We start from the raw sequence: 15,430 nt of genomic DNA, 5'->3' as shown, positions 1-15,430 counted from the left end.
ATATCCAAAGAATTCCTACCGCGCATTTTTCGAAAAGAGTTTTAGGGACGAAAAGGCCGCGCAGGGGAAGCATTTGCCCCCCGGCCCCCACCCCCTCCCCGGAACAGACTTAGGGAACCTATCGCTCCTGAATGGGAGTGACATCAAATCGGCGTTACATGCGATTTTGGGCGCCGGATCACGGACTCCTTAAAACTCGCCATCTGTAAAATCGGGGTTCGAAGAGAAGTGATAAACATTCACAGTCCTCCTGTGGCCTCTAAAATATCACAAATGATCGAAAACAAAAACCCCAAAGGAACTGAGGCCGTATTGTGGGTTCTACAGGGCGAGCGTTGTGGGGCTGCGCTACAGAGATGGGCCCGAGAAAATGAAGATGAGTGACAGCTTCTACGGGTCGAAATATGTACCGGGATTTTCAACAGAACATGGGAAAGGTTCTGGGGTTAATGAAATACTGTTCTGAAGCGCTGGGTAATCCAGAGTTCGATGTGGATGGCTTGGTGCTTAAGAAAAATATATTTAACAATAATTTTGGAGCTATTTTAATCAATATAATGATTTGCATTTATGTTGCTAATATTAGTAGCATGGCTTAATTTTAATGATTATTTTTAATAATACTGAAGCAGTTATCACTATTTCATATAACCATGAAGCAGTGATAGCGATAATAATTCAAATTTTGTTTGCATCCTAATTATTTCCTTTTCAATCCTGTACTCACCGTTTTGCCCTGCAAATATTTGTAAACCCCATCCCTAGCCGAGAGATGAACCTCTTTTAAATACGCACGTCCAGCGTCATGTATTAAAATACGCCACCATAATTTCTGCACTGACGGTTTTGCTCTGGGGTGTTTTAGGGCGCTGCAGTTAAGAAGCCCAGGGCGATAGCCAATTTTCAATGCGGCATTTATTATGATAATCCCATCCGGGGGTCATTATTCAGTCGGCGGGTGGAGCGGAGTTCATTGGGGAAGGGGGAGCCTGCATTTTTTTTAAAGAAGGGCATCCGACCCCACAAGCCCACGCTGCTGCCCTGAAACATTTTTGGGGGTCCAAATTTGGGGATCCCTGATCTCAAACCTCTTCCCTCTCTCCTGCCTAAGAAGAAGACCACTAAGCCCCTTTCTCGACTGCGGAAGGCAGTCCCGAGCGGGTCGCTGTCCCTCGACGGCCGGCCCTTACCTTGCAACTCTCGCAGGTGAGCAGTCCGTAATGGTAACCGGATACCTTGTCCTCGCAGACTGGGCAAAGCTCGTCCAGATCATCGTCCTAGGAGCAATCCATCATCTCCTCTGAAAGTAGGAGAACCGGGCAGCGTCTGAGCCTTAATCGGCGGTGATGGTGGCGGCGGGTCCGGGACCTAAGGGCGGACTGGCAGCGGCACCGACCGACCGACCGATGGGCAGGGGAGGGCAGCCGCCTTTATAACTGGGCGGGGAGGCTGCGCTAGCCCAGTCTCTTCCACCGCCTCTTGAGGTGGGGGGGGTGGGGGTGGGCGGGAGTAAGAAGCGCCCAGCCGAGGAAGGAGGGAGCTGGGGAGTGGAGAGTTAGGGCTCCATTTTACCCATGGGGTGGGGCGTCGGGAGTCAGAACCCCCACCCACCCGATGGGGGCAGTGCTCCCCCCCCCCCCCCACCGCGGCCTTTTGAGCAGATCTCCGCTTGCCCCACCTCCTGGCGCAGCCCGAAGACGAAACGTCCCATCCTCATCAGCCCAGCTGGAGACTGGCTTCCATGCACTTGAGGCGCCGACGGGGCGCACTGGCTACTCAGGAGCAACAGTGGAGGCGAAAGGGCTACATTGGCTCCCGGTACCTTTCCAAGCACAATTCAAAGTGCTGGTGCTGACCCTTAAAGCCCTAAACGGCCTCCGTCCAGTATATCTGAAGGAGTGTCTCAACCCCCATCGTTCTGCCTGGACACTGAGGTCCAGCGCCGAGGGTCTTCTGTTGGTTCCCTCACTGGTTTCCCACCCCCCCACCCCCACTCCAGATTGGAGCGACCTAAACTCTGTGCTCCTCGGGAAAACATGGGGCGGGGGCATGGGGGGGTATTCAGCGGCCTTCTTCTCTTGGGGGGGGAAAGTCTCCCTCCGGGTTTGTTTTCTCTCACCCTGGATGGTTGGGTGGGTGCACGCGTGTGTGACGTCGACCGGGCCTCCCCAGTGGCGCGCTTCGCTCCTCACGGTCAGCCCGGGGAACTGGCCAGCAGCCCAAAGCGCGCAGACTGAGGCGCCGCGGAGATTCAGCCGGGCCGGTTCGCCTCGGCCAGGAGACTTCCTGGATTTCAGGGGAGTCCGGGACCGAGCAAAAGAGTGGGGGAGGGAGGAGGGAAAATTACCCCCCCTTCCAAAATGTGTTTCGGATTGTTTTCAGGAAAAAAACAAACAAGACTCGGAAGCATCTTTTCTTTGCCTGTGTCGAAAGAGAACACGCGTCAGCCGGAGAACTTCATGCCGCTACCGCCGGTGAAAAGAAAACGGGGGTGGCGGTTTTTATTTGTTTTCCCCGCGCCCAGCCTCATGTGCCGTTTTTATTTTCTTCCACCCACTCAGCAAATCACGCTCCAAATTATTAGAGATTTGGGTAATTCGGAAGGCGGGGAGAAATATCAATCTTACTGTTATACCATAACATTATATACTTTAAATATAATATATTACAATTCATAGCATGTTAATATAAATTAGAATGTATGATAATTATGTAATAATATATTGAGGGCAGAAGACATATAAATATTAGAGTTGTTATACAATATTGCGTTATATAATTTATAGCACACTCTTTAAGATATAGTAATGTTAATACGATAAAATATTATAAAATGTTTATATTATTATTATTAATTCAGGGGGTACATTAATATTATTTTTGTTATACTATGATTGTACACTATACATTTTATATAATATTAAAATTTATACTTTGTAACATATTATAAACGGTAATTATGATAAAATATTGTAATGTATTAATTTTTTTATTGTGTAATAATAATATTGTAAGCCACCAGCGCGTTATGCTCTCGGGCAGCAGCCGCAGCACACACGTATCGCTAATAGATACATTAAACATGATCATCATAACATAAAGAAGCGTCGGAAGACGGAGGAACGCGCCAAACCAATGTCCCATAGCAAGCCTGAAAAGGGATTTCGAACCACCTTCAAACGAAGGGATGAGCAATTTAAAAGTACGTGCTCCTAGTATTTTGTCTTTTTTTAACGCGGTGATGGGGAAATCCACATGACAAAAGAGAGTGGCCAACGCAGCCCCTCTTTCTGCAGCGGTTCTCCCTTTCGCACAAGAGTATTTCCCCCAACCAGGTCTCCTCTGGGTGCTGCTGATGCGCTACAGGGCGCAGAGGCGAAGGACCGACATGGTTCAGTGGCAGAGCATCCGCCTCGCGCTCAGGACGTCCTCGAGTGTATCCCGCTCAGCATCTCCAAGCAGGGCTGAGAGAGACTCTCCTGGCCTGAAATCCTTGGAGAGCCTCTGAGGCCCTGAGCAAGGCGGACCCAGGGGTTTGGTTCGGGTTCTGCAGGCCTTCAGCATCCCCGGAAACATCTACCAACAGACAGAAGCGCTCCAGCCTGGCTTCGCTCTTCCCCTGCGCTCTTCCTCAACGTGCGCGCCACTCTCCGGCAGGGCCAGCGAGCGCGATGTTGCTGCGCGTCCATTCTTACCTTGCCAAAACTGCCCTTTTTCATGCATGTACCAAGTGGTCCCGTGATGATGATGAATGGATTGCAGCAAATCTCGACGAATGCTTCAATAGACTACTGGATTATTTCGTGGGTTGTCTCAGAGAGGCTGAGCTGAAACACGTTTTTATACACGAGTTCAACTTGCTTCAGACAGTTGAAAAGGCAAAATGTAATGCACTTGCAAAAGGAATCGAAAGCGAACAAAACAGTAGGTTTCCTCGCATTGTCCCTGGCCATTGACCGTGCTTCCTCGGGCTGATGGGAGTCAGAGTCCCACCAGGCCGAAAGGGCCAAGAGATCCTTGTCAGAGGCCGGAAAGGCGCTCGGTGCAGCCTCCCCCCGCCCCCGCCCCCACGCACACAGGGCTGGGGCTCTCATCAGGACATCTAGAAAGCCGCCTAGGGCGCAGACGTCAGGGGGGCCCCGTAGAGAACTCTGAGAGGCGCAGTTTTATTCAGATTAATTTCTGTTGTATCTTATACATTCCTAGTCATAGTTTACTTTTATTTTATATTTTGAAGAAGGCAATCAGTTTTCAAGTAGTACATACATTGGAATTCTTTTTTATGTATAAATGAAATAGATAGACCATGGAGTTGCTTGGTAGTTATGTAAAACACACACACACACACACACACACACAGACACACAAAGTGAAAATACACTTCATTTTAAATTTTACAGCTACAGCTTAATCTTCTATAGAAAATGTATTCATCTTTTTAGTGAGTTACAGCTGATAGAAAACAACCAGATGGACCTCAGCACCAGAATGGCAAATTAAATTTTGTGAATACATAAATCTGGCAAGACTCACAGCATTCATAAGGGGACAATCGGACCAGAAATTATTAAAAGAATGGGGATGTGCTGAAGAGTATATAAAAAAACATTGTTCTGGAGTAAGTATATCGGTATGTAATGAATGATGCTTTACAGGGTTAAAGAAAAAGAAAAATGGTGTAAAAAAAAAAACACGTACAAAGATGGAAGTAATCTAATTAGACACAACAATACAGTAAAAGTAAATTTTTTGAGGTCTTAGAACAAAGGAAGGAAGTCAATATGTATATATGTATGTAATGACTAGATTATAATGATGATATGGTTTTTTTCTGTAAATGTGTGCCTTTTTGTTTTTGTTTTTGTTTTGTTTTGTTTCCTCTGCTTTTTTTCTTTTTCTTTTTGTATGTTCCATTTCTTTTTTGGTATAGTATTATTTTGGATTCAATGTTTGTAATTTTTGTTATGATTCTGCATTGAAAATAAAAAAAATTGAAAAAAATTGTGTGCCCCACCCTCACCCCAAGTGCCTCCTCAGTGTCCAGGTTGCTGCACCGGAAAACCAACCCCCTTTCCCACTGCCTGCCCTGGTTGGTGATTGGCCCATTTTAGGGAATGCTGCACCCTTCCACTTTAACAAATTGTTAAACTGTGGAACTCGCTCCCACAGGAGACACTAACTTGGATGGTTTTAAAAGAGGATCAGACAAATTAATGGAAGAGGAGAGGGCTATCAATAGCTACCAATCCTGATGGCTGTGCTCTGCTTTCATAGTTTGAAGTTGTTATGCTTCCAAATGCCAGTTGCTGGAAACAACAGGAGCGGAGAGGGCTCTTGTGCTTGAGTCCTGCTTCCTGGTTTCTCAGAGGTAACTGTTTATCCACTGTGAGAAATGGATGTTGGAATAGATGGGCCTGTTGGTGAGGACCAGGTCCAAGATGGGTGATCCCCTTGTTGCTTCTTCCACCTTCTGGGAAATGAAATTGTCAGCAAGGCAATGGGTGAATTTGTTGGACCTTACACTCTAGGCAAAGTGTATCTTGATTTTGACAAAGTCCTCCATGATATTCTTTCAAGGAAGCTGGTAAAATGTGGGTTGAACAAAGAAACTGTTTGGTGGATTTGTAGCTGGTTAACTGACTGAACACAAAGAGTGCTAACTAATGGTTCCTTGTAATCCTGGAGATAAGTGACAAGTGGGGTGTCGCAAGGTTCTGTCCTGGGCCTGTTGTCATTCAATGTCTTTATAAACAACTTAGGTGAAGGAAGTAAATTTGCAGATGACACCAAAACGGGAAAGGTAGCTAATGCTTCAGAAGGCAGAACCAGAATTCAAAATGACCTTATAACAGATGGGAGAACTGGGCCCAAACTAACAAAACAAATTTCAATATGGACAAATGTCAGGTTCTTCAGTTAGGCAGGAAGGACCAGCTTCACAAATATAAGATAGGGGGACACCTGGCTTACTAGCAATACATGTGAAAAGGATCTAGGGGTCTTGGTGAACCACAAGCTGAACATGAGTGAACAGTGTGATGCAGCAGCAGAAATAAAAAAGCTAATGCTATTCTAGGCTGCATCAACAGAAGTCAAGTGTCCAGATCAAGGGAAGTCATAGTCCCACTCTATTCTGCTTTGGTCAGACCACATCTTGTGGGACTGTTCAGGGATGCAGGAGAGGATATATTGTTTGGTTATAGCCTTTCCAACTTGTGTTAACAAGTTCACAGTTTAGCAGAGTAACATTCCCCTTTTTAAACACACAGCGGATGCATTTGGTCAGGCTCGCTAAAGCCTCTATAATAACTGTTCTGGTATTTTCCCCTTATTCACTCATAAAAGTAAAGACACGACACAGTCTTCTATAAAAGAATAAAAAGAGTTTACTCACATTCTGTTCACAATCAGATCCCAGAAAGCAGACTTATCTTAGAAAAGTAACATACACCTGGAAACTATCTCATAAGCAGATGTTGCTTCTTCGATGCATATAGTCAAAAAGAGAGAGATGGCTGCCCTGCCCTGTGCTTTTGTCATTACCTGCACAGGTGAGGCCACACCCACCTCTAGTCACATGCAAAGGAAGTCTGTCCCAGCCCAGAAGGAAACAGGAAGTTTACCTGCTGGCTGGACAAACATTCCTCCGCATGTGTAAACATGTTCACTCTAGGAATGTTGTACTTGACTGGTCTTGTGTTTCACATCCCACACATCAGGAATACTGTGTCCAATTATGGGCACCACAGTTTAAGAAGGATGTTGACAAGCTGGAAGGTGTACAGAGGAGGGCAACCAGGATGATCAAGGGTCTGGAAACCCAGCCTTATAAGGAACACTTGAAGGAGCTGGGTCTGTGTAGCCTGGGAAAGAGGAGAGTGAGCAGAGCTATGATAGCCATCTTCACATATCTCAAGGGCTGTCACATGGAAGAGGGAGCAAGCTTGTTTTCTCCTACTATGGAGAGTAGGACTCAAACCAATGGCTTCAAGTGACAAGAGAGGAGATTCCGACTAAACAAACAGAAAAACTTTCTGACAGTAAGAGCTGTTTGACAGTGGAATGGTCTCCCTTGGGAGGTTGTGGACTCTCCTTCCTTGGAGGTTTCTAAGTAGAGGCTGGATGTCACCACTGAGGGCGGCACTCACTGTGGGGCCTGCAACGCACCCAAGCCACACATGTCTCCTGGGAGAGACACGGTGGCTTGGACGCGCGCAGGCTCCGCACTGCCCCAAACGGTCCACCCGCCACCTCCCCCTCAGCTGTAGGGCGGCTGAGTGGGAGGAGACAGGAACACTCCTTGGAGGCCCCACAGAGTGTCCTACCCCGCCTTGCCCTGGCTTGCCCTGCCCCACGGGTAGCTGGCCTTGTCCCTGGGCACAGGGCGCGCGTGCTGCCCCAGGCACCCAATCGGCTTGCTCCGCCGCTGAATGGGGTAACTGTGCCCCTGAAGTGCATAGCCTGGGAGACATTTGGACTCATAGCTGTCCATGGAGGTGCAGGTCAATTCTGTATCCAGGGCAGCTGTCTACCAGCTCCACCCTACCTGCCCGTGGACTGTCTCGCCAGAGTGGTGCATGCTCTGGTTATCTCCCACTTGGACTACTACAACAAGCTCTACGTAGGGCTACCTTTGAAGGTGACCTGGAAACTACAACTAATCCTGAATGCGGCAGCTAGACTGGTGACTGGGAGTGGCCGCCGAGACCATTTAACACCAGTCCTGAGAGATCTGCATTGGCTCCCAGTACGTTTCCAAGCACAATTCAAAGTGTTGGTGCTGACCTTTAAAGCCCTAATCCATGGGTAGGCAAACTAAGGTCCGGAGGCCGGATCCAGCCCAATCAATTTCTAAGTCTGGCCCGTGGACAGTCCAGGAATCACCGTGTTTTTACATGAGTAGAATGTGTGCTTTTATTTAAAATGCATCTCTGGGTTATTTGTGGGGCATAGGAATTTGTTCATTTCTTTTCTTCAAAATATAGTCCAGCCCCCCACAAGTTCTGAGGGACAGTGGACCAGCTCCCTGCTGAAAAAGTTTGCTGACCCCTGCCCTAAACAGCCTCAGCCCAGTGTACCTGAAGGAGCGTCTCCACCCCGACTGAGGTCCAGCTCTGAGGGCCTTCTGGTGGTTCCCTCACTGTGAGAAGTGAGCAACAGGGAATCAGGCAGAGGGCCTTCTCGGTGGTGGTGCCCGCCATGTGGAACACCCTCCCTTCAGATGTCAAGGAAATAGACAACTACACAACTATTAGTAGACATCTGAAGGCAGCCCTGTATTGGGAACTTTTTAATGTTTGGTGTTTTATTAAGTTTTTATGTCTTGGAAACCACCCAGAGTGGCTGGGGCAACCCAGTCAGATGGGCAGGGTACAAACAACAACAACAACTATTATTATTATTATTATTATTATTATTATTATTATTATTATCTCTCCCCCTCCTTGCTTTATATTTTTATTGCAAAAGTCTTAAGCTCACAGAAGAATCACACATAAAATTGTGATGCATCGCTATAGCTATAATAAGATGCACAACTAACACTTAAAGATAAGTCAAGCACGAAAGAGCCCCACCCAAGGAGATTCACTTGGTGTCTGGATTTACAGCATTTTGAGCCATTCTCCACTCCCTTTGAGGCCCTAACTTCCTAAACTGAAACATGGTGGCTTCCAGGCATCCAGGTATGAGAAGGCTGTGGTTATATATAAGGCACTATTGTTTATCCACAAAGAAACCTCCTTCTTTCACACGTAAGTTCCAGAACAGAGCTTGCGGTCTAAAGGGGGGGGGGCTGCATATGGACTCATGTTAAGTCCAGGTTGGAGCTGAGATGGATCCTGCAAAAACTGTCCTGAATTGTAGCTTAGCGTCCACCCTGCCCACTGGGGAAGAGAGTAGCACTGGCCCTCCTTGTGTGAGGAGCAAGCAGGCTGGCAGCTCAGCCTCTTCCCCCACCCCCGCCCCCCTTCCCCCTTCCCACTTCCCACCTCCTGGTCTGACAGGCACAGATTTGCTGGAGTTGTGAAGGCAACACCAAGAAAAAGAGGATCTGTGCAGGAAGCCAATGCAGAAACCTAGGCCCAGTTCAGTACCTTACTGGGGTTTCAATCTTCCAAGTGACCAATGCACAGAGAGTACAGGATGGACAGTTCAGCTGGGATCGTTTCAGGAGTGGAGGAGTTGCAGCTGTTGCAAATGGCCTTGGCATGGCCTGCTTTAAATCACTTACTTGGGAAATTCTTCTTGCTCTGCGTTGTCTGCTGAGCTGGAGAAGCAAAGGGCCCTCACGTGAGTCTCCAGGAGCAGAAACAGCCAGATCCTTGGGCTTAGGTTTCAATCCGGAAAGGATTGACTGGGGTTCCCCCTCACCCTCACAACGTGGGCACCCCCGTGTCAGGAGTCCCAGCCGCTACTGGACCTTCATCCAATTCACTTCCCGCCTCCAAATGGTGGCCAAGGTGGACACAGATTAGTTGCCTCCTTGGCTTTCTCCATGGCCATGTGACCATGTTAAAAAAAGAAAAGAAATTGTGATATGAAATGCGGCTCATAAACCAGCATCAGAATGTGGCAGCAAGGAAGATAAACTGGGACCTTTGCCATAAATAAAGAAGGAGGGGAAAGGAAGTTGCTAAAGGATGCTTGTGGGGGCTTTCATGGCCAGAGAAGAAGCTCATTAAAAAAAAATGAGGGCGGAAGAGGAACTCAGCCTGATTTATTGCTCAGCCCTGCTGGGCCTTAGCAAGGTCTCCCCCGGGGCAGAGAGATGCCCTGCCAAGCCAGGCACTCTGCTAAGATGGAGGCTGGTGCCATGAGTGTGAGAGGTGAGTGCTGCCAAAGCCAGCATAGATAAGACTCCAGGCTCGCCGCCAGTTGCTGTCTTTTAGATTTATTTATACAGTTCAAAAAGGTTTCCAGAGCTTCAAAGCATGTCCGTCTCAGTATGCTTAGATGCCTCAAATGGCTTTTTTTTCTTACTTCCCCTTCCCCAGCAGGCTAATCGGCGGAAACCCCGCCTCCTAGCTTCTCTGTTCAAAGGATAGCTAGTTCCGGGCTGATCATCCCCCCTCCCTGCCTCTTCTTCACTGTCAGAAGATAGGCTGCTAATTAGCTCTTTTGGCTCTCTATAAGTGCTCCTCTCCTCCCTTGGGTCTTTTGCTGTGTGCATTTCCCTGACATCCACCCCCTCCTCAAAGGCCCACTCCCGTTCGGGAGACTCGACTGTACCCATCTCTCCTTCTTCTGGGGTGGTGGGGGAGAAGCCAGAAAAACTACCATCCTCCTCATCCGTATCTGCGAACACCTCCCTCCAACCCGCAGTTCCTGGTGTTCCCCAATAGACGCCTTCATTTTCTTCCTCCTCCTCGTCCGATGATGGGAAACCCTCGAATTCCTCTTCATCGTCTGTTGTTTCGAACACCTGTTGAAGAAACCTACCCCGGGGTTTGGGTTTGTCAGGGAAAAAACTGTGGAACTCCTCCACCAGGCCTTCGTCGGTGATACTGTCTTCCGGGACCCAGGTATTCTCTGATGTCGGGGCCCTTCCCACGCCACCAAATATTCCAAATGTCCCCCATTCCAGCGAGAATCCAGTATTTCCATCACCTCGTTACACTGCTCCCTTTCCTCCATTTCGGGTGGTGGGCTTTCCCCCTCCCCACTACCCTGCCTCCTGTCGGAAATCGAGCCTTTATCAGGAGAAACTGGCAACTCTCTAGGCACCCGGCTTGATCTCCTGTTGACCTCCCTGTCTGCATTCCCCAGCAGGATACAGGCTAGGTCGCGATAGGCGATCCTTCTCAGCGTGAGAAGAACACACACCCTCTTTCCTGCCCCCCCTCCGGGCAGGGGAAAGAGATAGACAGAAACGTATGGAGGATGAATGACACCTTCAGATGGAGGATGAATGACACACCTTTAACCTGTCTTGAGTTGTCAACAATAGTAACACATGCTACAGCTGAATTACCAAACTCTTTTGAATACCTCTTGGGTGGTACACCCTTTGTAACTCTCTCGGACCTGCGTATGAGGTGCTGATCCTCTCTGCTCACTGGTTCAGTCTCAGGACTCTTTGGAGAACCAGTTCCAATAGTAAACAGTGGTTCACCGTTCACCTGTGAAGGTCTATCCATTGTGTGAGATTTCCTCTCAATGACTGTGTCAACTGAGCTCTTTGAGCTATCACTGTTACTCTCAGTACAGTAAAATCATCATCGTCATCTGAATTGTCCTCAGTGGGAAATGTGTGAACAATTACTCTCTCACTGTTACTCTCTAATCAGTAAAATCATCATCATCATCATCATCTGAATTGTCCTCAGTGGGAAATGTGTGAACAATTACTCTCTCCTGTTCAGGAGCACTCTCTAGAAATTTTGTGAGAATCACCTGACCAGATTCAGACAAAATTACTCTATAGAGACCCTTTTCATAACCCACAAAAATGCCTCTAGTATTCTTTACTCCACCTGGAGCATCAGATTTCACATAAGACCCAAAAACCTTAAAATGGGCAACAGAAGGTTTTCTGTGGAATAGCTTTTCAAAAGGAGAACTTCCCAAACCTTTTGAAACCTTTCTCAACCAAGAGTAACAATAACACAATATTGATTCCGCCCAATACTCATGTGGCAAATGTGAACTCAGCAATTGTGCCTTCATCCCATTTTGCAATTCTTTGTTCACTTGCACACAGACACTTTTGTTCCATGCATCTGCTGAAACAGCAGTCTTGTGCCTTATCCCTTTCTTATCCAGGAAATCCTGAAAATCCTGCAAAAGAAAAACTGGCTTTTCATCTGTGAAAAGACAATCAATGTTAGCATCATGAACATTATTAACCCTGTCACAAAACTCTTTAAACCTTTCTAAGGCTTCTTGTGGTTTGTGCATTATGTATATCCACACATAATGAGAGAAATAATCCACACACACAAGATAATATATTGCATTGCCTCTAGATGGTGCTAGAGGACCAATCACATCAGCATACACTCGCTAAAAAGCTTTGGTTACTTGCATTGTCTTCTGGACGTTTTTCTTCACACCTGCAAGAGAAATCATGTTAGACTCAGATGCATTACAATTTATGCAATCACTTTGATCAAAAGTCAACAAATACAGTCCATCTTTCTCCCTGGCAGAAAGATACAGCTCTCCATCTTTGAAGATTTTGCAGCTTTCTCTATCATAGGACAAAATCAGTCCTTTCTTTGTGATCTGCGAAACACTCAGCAGATTGAACTTTAAATCAGGAACCAAATACACATTGTTAATAGTCAAGTTCAGACTCTCAAGATACACAGTTCCAAACCCGGTCGCTTTCAGCTCCTGGCCATTGGCCTGTTTCACAGTGAAGCTTTGCTTCTTAAACGTTGAAAACAGTCCTCGGCGCGACGTCATGTGTTGCGTGCAACCCGTGTCAAGAACAAAAGCGTTCTCCGTTGAAAATTCGGCTTTTGTTGACAGCAATGCTTTCGCAGGTTTCACCTGGGACTTGGTACGACTTTTGCCTGACGCCTCAGGCTTTGCAGAGCTCCCCTTAGCTCCTTTCTGTTGACGTGGCTTCTTACAATTCCGCTGAAGATGCCCAGTCTGTCCACAATTGTAACAACGGACAACGTTCAAAGCAACAGCCTGTTCTTCACTTGCAGTAGCAGTGGGGGTGTCAGAACTCCGAGCTTCTCTCCCCCTGTCTTTGACATCTATTGCAGCAAGTCTGTCTCTCTCATTGAGAACCACCGAACAAATTCTCTCCACCGTAAGATCTCTGGCAGGTAGAGAACCCAGCTGACTTGCAACTGTTTTATAAGTCCGATTAAGGTTGTTAATGATCATGAAGCAGAATATCTCTTCCTGAAGAGGGAAATTGTGTTGCGCCATCTGCTGGCGTAAGAATTTCATCTCTGTCAGATGCGCATGTACATCTCCATCAGGCGCTAGCCTCAGATTGGTCAGTTTTTCAAAATGCAGCAACGCTGAAGAACCAGCATCTCTTTGATGTATTCTACGCAGCGTTTGCCAAATCTCACGCGCGTATTCCAAATCCTGAATATGCACGAGTTGATCATCTGAGATACACAGAATTATGGCCGTCCTGGCTCTCACATTCTGTGAATTCCAACCTGGCGTTGGTGCAGCAGGGATGGGGTTTTCAATCACCCCAAAAATCCTCTGATTCTGAAGCAGGGCTTTCATCTTTACAGACCATGAGGAATAATTGTCATTAGTCAGTGGAGGTGGGTAAGGTAAGCCTCCCCCCTTCTTGGCATCCATTTTGAATCCAAGCCTCAGCTCTCACTCTCAAGCCTGTAAAATCCAAGAGTCTATTGGGTTGTTTACTGCCTTTCACTTGGCAGCTAAACACAGGCAGCTCCGGAAAGTCCCTCCAAGAGCAGTGATACAACAGACAAAACAAATGCTGGAATTTTTACCAGTGTTTTTCCAGCCTTTTACAGTCCCAGCCCCTCTTCCGTTGGCTAGTAAATTTCCACTTTCTTTCAAGCTAACTATCTCTGACGTAGCTGAAAAGATTGACGTCTCGTTGCTTAGCAACTGGACTAGCAAGCTTATCAAGCCTCAGGAATGCAAAATATGCAGGCTGTTTCTCCGTGCTGTTTTCATCCAAAAGCAGACACTCAGTGAACCGAAGAATGCTTCAATTCGCGTTCACTCTCAAAGGCATAAAATCACCATACCTTGAGGGAATCCGTTGCTCAGCAAAAAGACCTCCTCCGGTGCTCAGCCGTCCTTGTAGCTTCCATCCGCCCGCTACCACATTCTTTCTTTATCTCCTTGCAGAGGATGAAGTACGATCCATCAACCTCTCTTGCTGCTTTCATGGATCGATGCCATCGGCTCCGTGCTACCAGATGTCAGAAATCAAGCCTTTATCAGGAGAAACTGGCAACTCTCCAGGCACCTGGCTTGATCTCCTGTTGACCTCCCTGTCTGCATTCCCCAGCAGGATACAGGCTAGGTCGCGATAGGCGATCCTTCTCAGCGTGAGAAGAACACACACCCTCTTTCCTGCCCCCCCCCCCCTGGGCAGGGGAAAGAGATAGACAGAAACGTATTTACATTCCTTTATTTCTGTCTTTGCAGCATTACAAAAGCATGACTGCTCTCTTCAAGCTCCAGCAGTCGAGAGAGAAAACACTTCCTGTACTTCCTGTACAAGAGCAAAAGGAAGAGCTCATATTACACTCTGAGCTAATTCCGGTGCATTGCCCTGTGAATTGACTGTCCCTCTGTTTCCCACGGAACAGTCCTAACATTCCATCATGTGCTGTTTTCAAGCTAGCAGCTCGCGGCTGCATTGCTTCTATATCGTAACACCTCCTTCCCCCCTCCCTGTAGGGGAACAACAGTGACCTGTGAAACACCGGATGGATCCTCATGCTCTCTGGCAACCTAAGCTTAAATGCCACCGGATTGATTTGCTGTATAACCTCAAAAGGGCCCACCTTCCTGGGCTTGAGATTCTTGCAGCCCCCTCTCCAAGGCAACCCTTGCGTGGACAACCACACCTTGTCCCCAACCCGGATGACCTCCCCCAGTCGCCGATGCTTGTCGGCCTCCTTCTTGTATAACTCCTTAGCCCTTTCCAAATTCAACTGCAGCTGCATGTGGATAGCCTCCATCTCCTCCATAAACTGTTCGGCTGCAGGAACACTCCATGACTCCTCCCCCCTTCCCGGGAAAGCCCTTGGGTGACGCCCGTGATTGGCAAAGAACGGAGTCATCCCAGTGGATACATTCTCCGCGTTATTGTAAGCAAACTCTGCCAGGGTTAGTTTGTCCACCGAATCGTTTTTGACTCACGTAGCACTGCAAATACTGTTGCAAAACTGCGTTCGCCCTCTCCGCTTGCCCATTGGTCTCGGGGTGCCTCGCCGTAGTAAAACTCACTTCCACCTGCAGCAAGCCCATAAGCTTGCGCCAAAAACGTGAGGTGAATTGAGCCCCCCTATCCGAAACCTGAACACATGCTCTACAAACAATTTGGCTGTTTCTTCCCCCGTCACTGCATGTGAACAGGCCACGAAATGGCACATTTTAGTCAGTAGATCCACCACCACCATGATAGCTGTCTTACCCTTACATCGGGGCAGATCAGTGATAAAATCCACCCCCACCACCTCCCATGGCTTTCCTGGTGTCGGCAACGGTTCCAGCAACCCCGCTGGTGCCGCCCTTTCCCCTTTGGCCCTCTGGCATGTGTCACACACACACACATACTCCTTTACATCCTCTCTCACCCTGGGCCACCAAAATTCCCGGGTGACCAGTAGCATGGTCTTATGCTGTCCAAAATGCCCTGCCGTGCAGCTGTCGTGGAGTTGCTTGAGGATCCTACCCCGAAGGTCTTCACCTGGAACATACAAGACCCCCTGTGGTATAGGAGCCCCCCTTTCATTTCAAA

General features: G+C 47.7%; 1 pseudogene across 1 annotated transcript in view; it reads right to left on the bottom strand.

The window, feature by feature from the left end:
* LOC308467687 (steroidogenic factor 1-like) overlaps nt 1-14,750 on the bottom strand; it is a 214,644-nt pseudogene extending 199,894 nt beyond the window's left edge. The window contains exons 1-3 of the transcript in view: nt 14,472-14,750; nt 10,181-10,423; nt 1,191-1,277 (exon numbers count right to left, since the gene is read on the bottom strand). The product of the transcript in view is annotated as a steroidogenic factor 1-like (transcript). The remainder of the gene's footprint in view (nt 1-1,190; nt 1,278-10,180; nt 10,424-14,471) is intronic.
* Nucleotides 14,751-15,430: the final 680 nt, after the last annotated feature.

This window comes from Podarcis pityusensis (assembly GCF_964106645.2).
Source record: "Podarcis pityusensis genome assembly, chromosome: W".
Taxonomy (NCBI): Eukaryota; Metazoa; Chordata; class Lepidosauria; order Squamata; family Lacertidae; genus Podarcis; species Podarcis pityusensis.
This window is presented reverse-complemented; position numbering and strand designations above follow the sequence as displayed.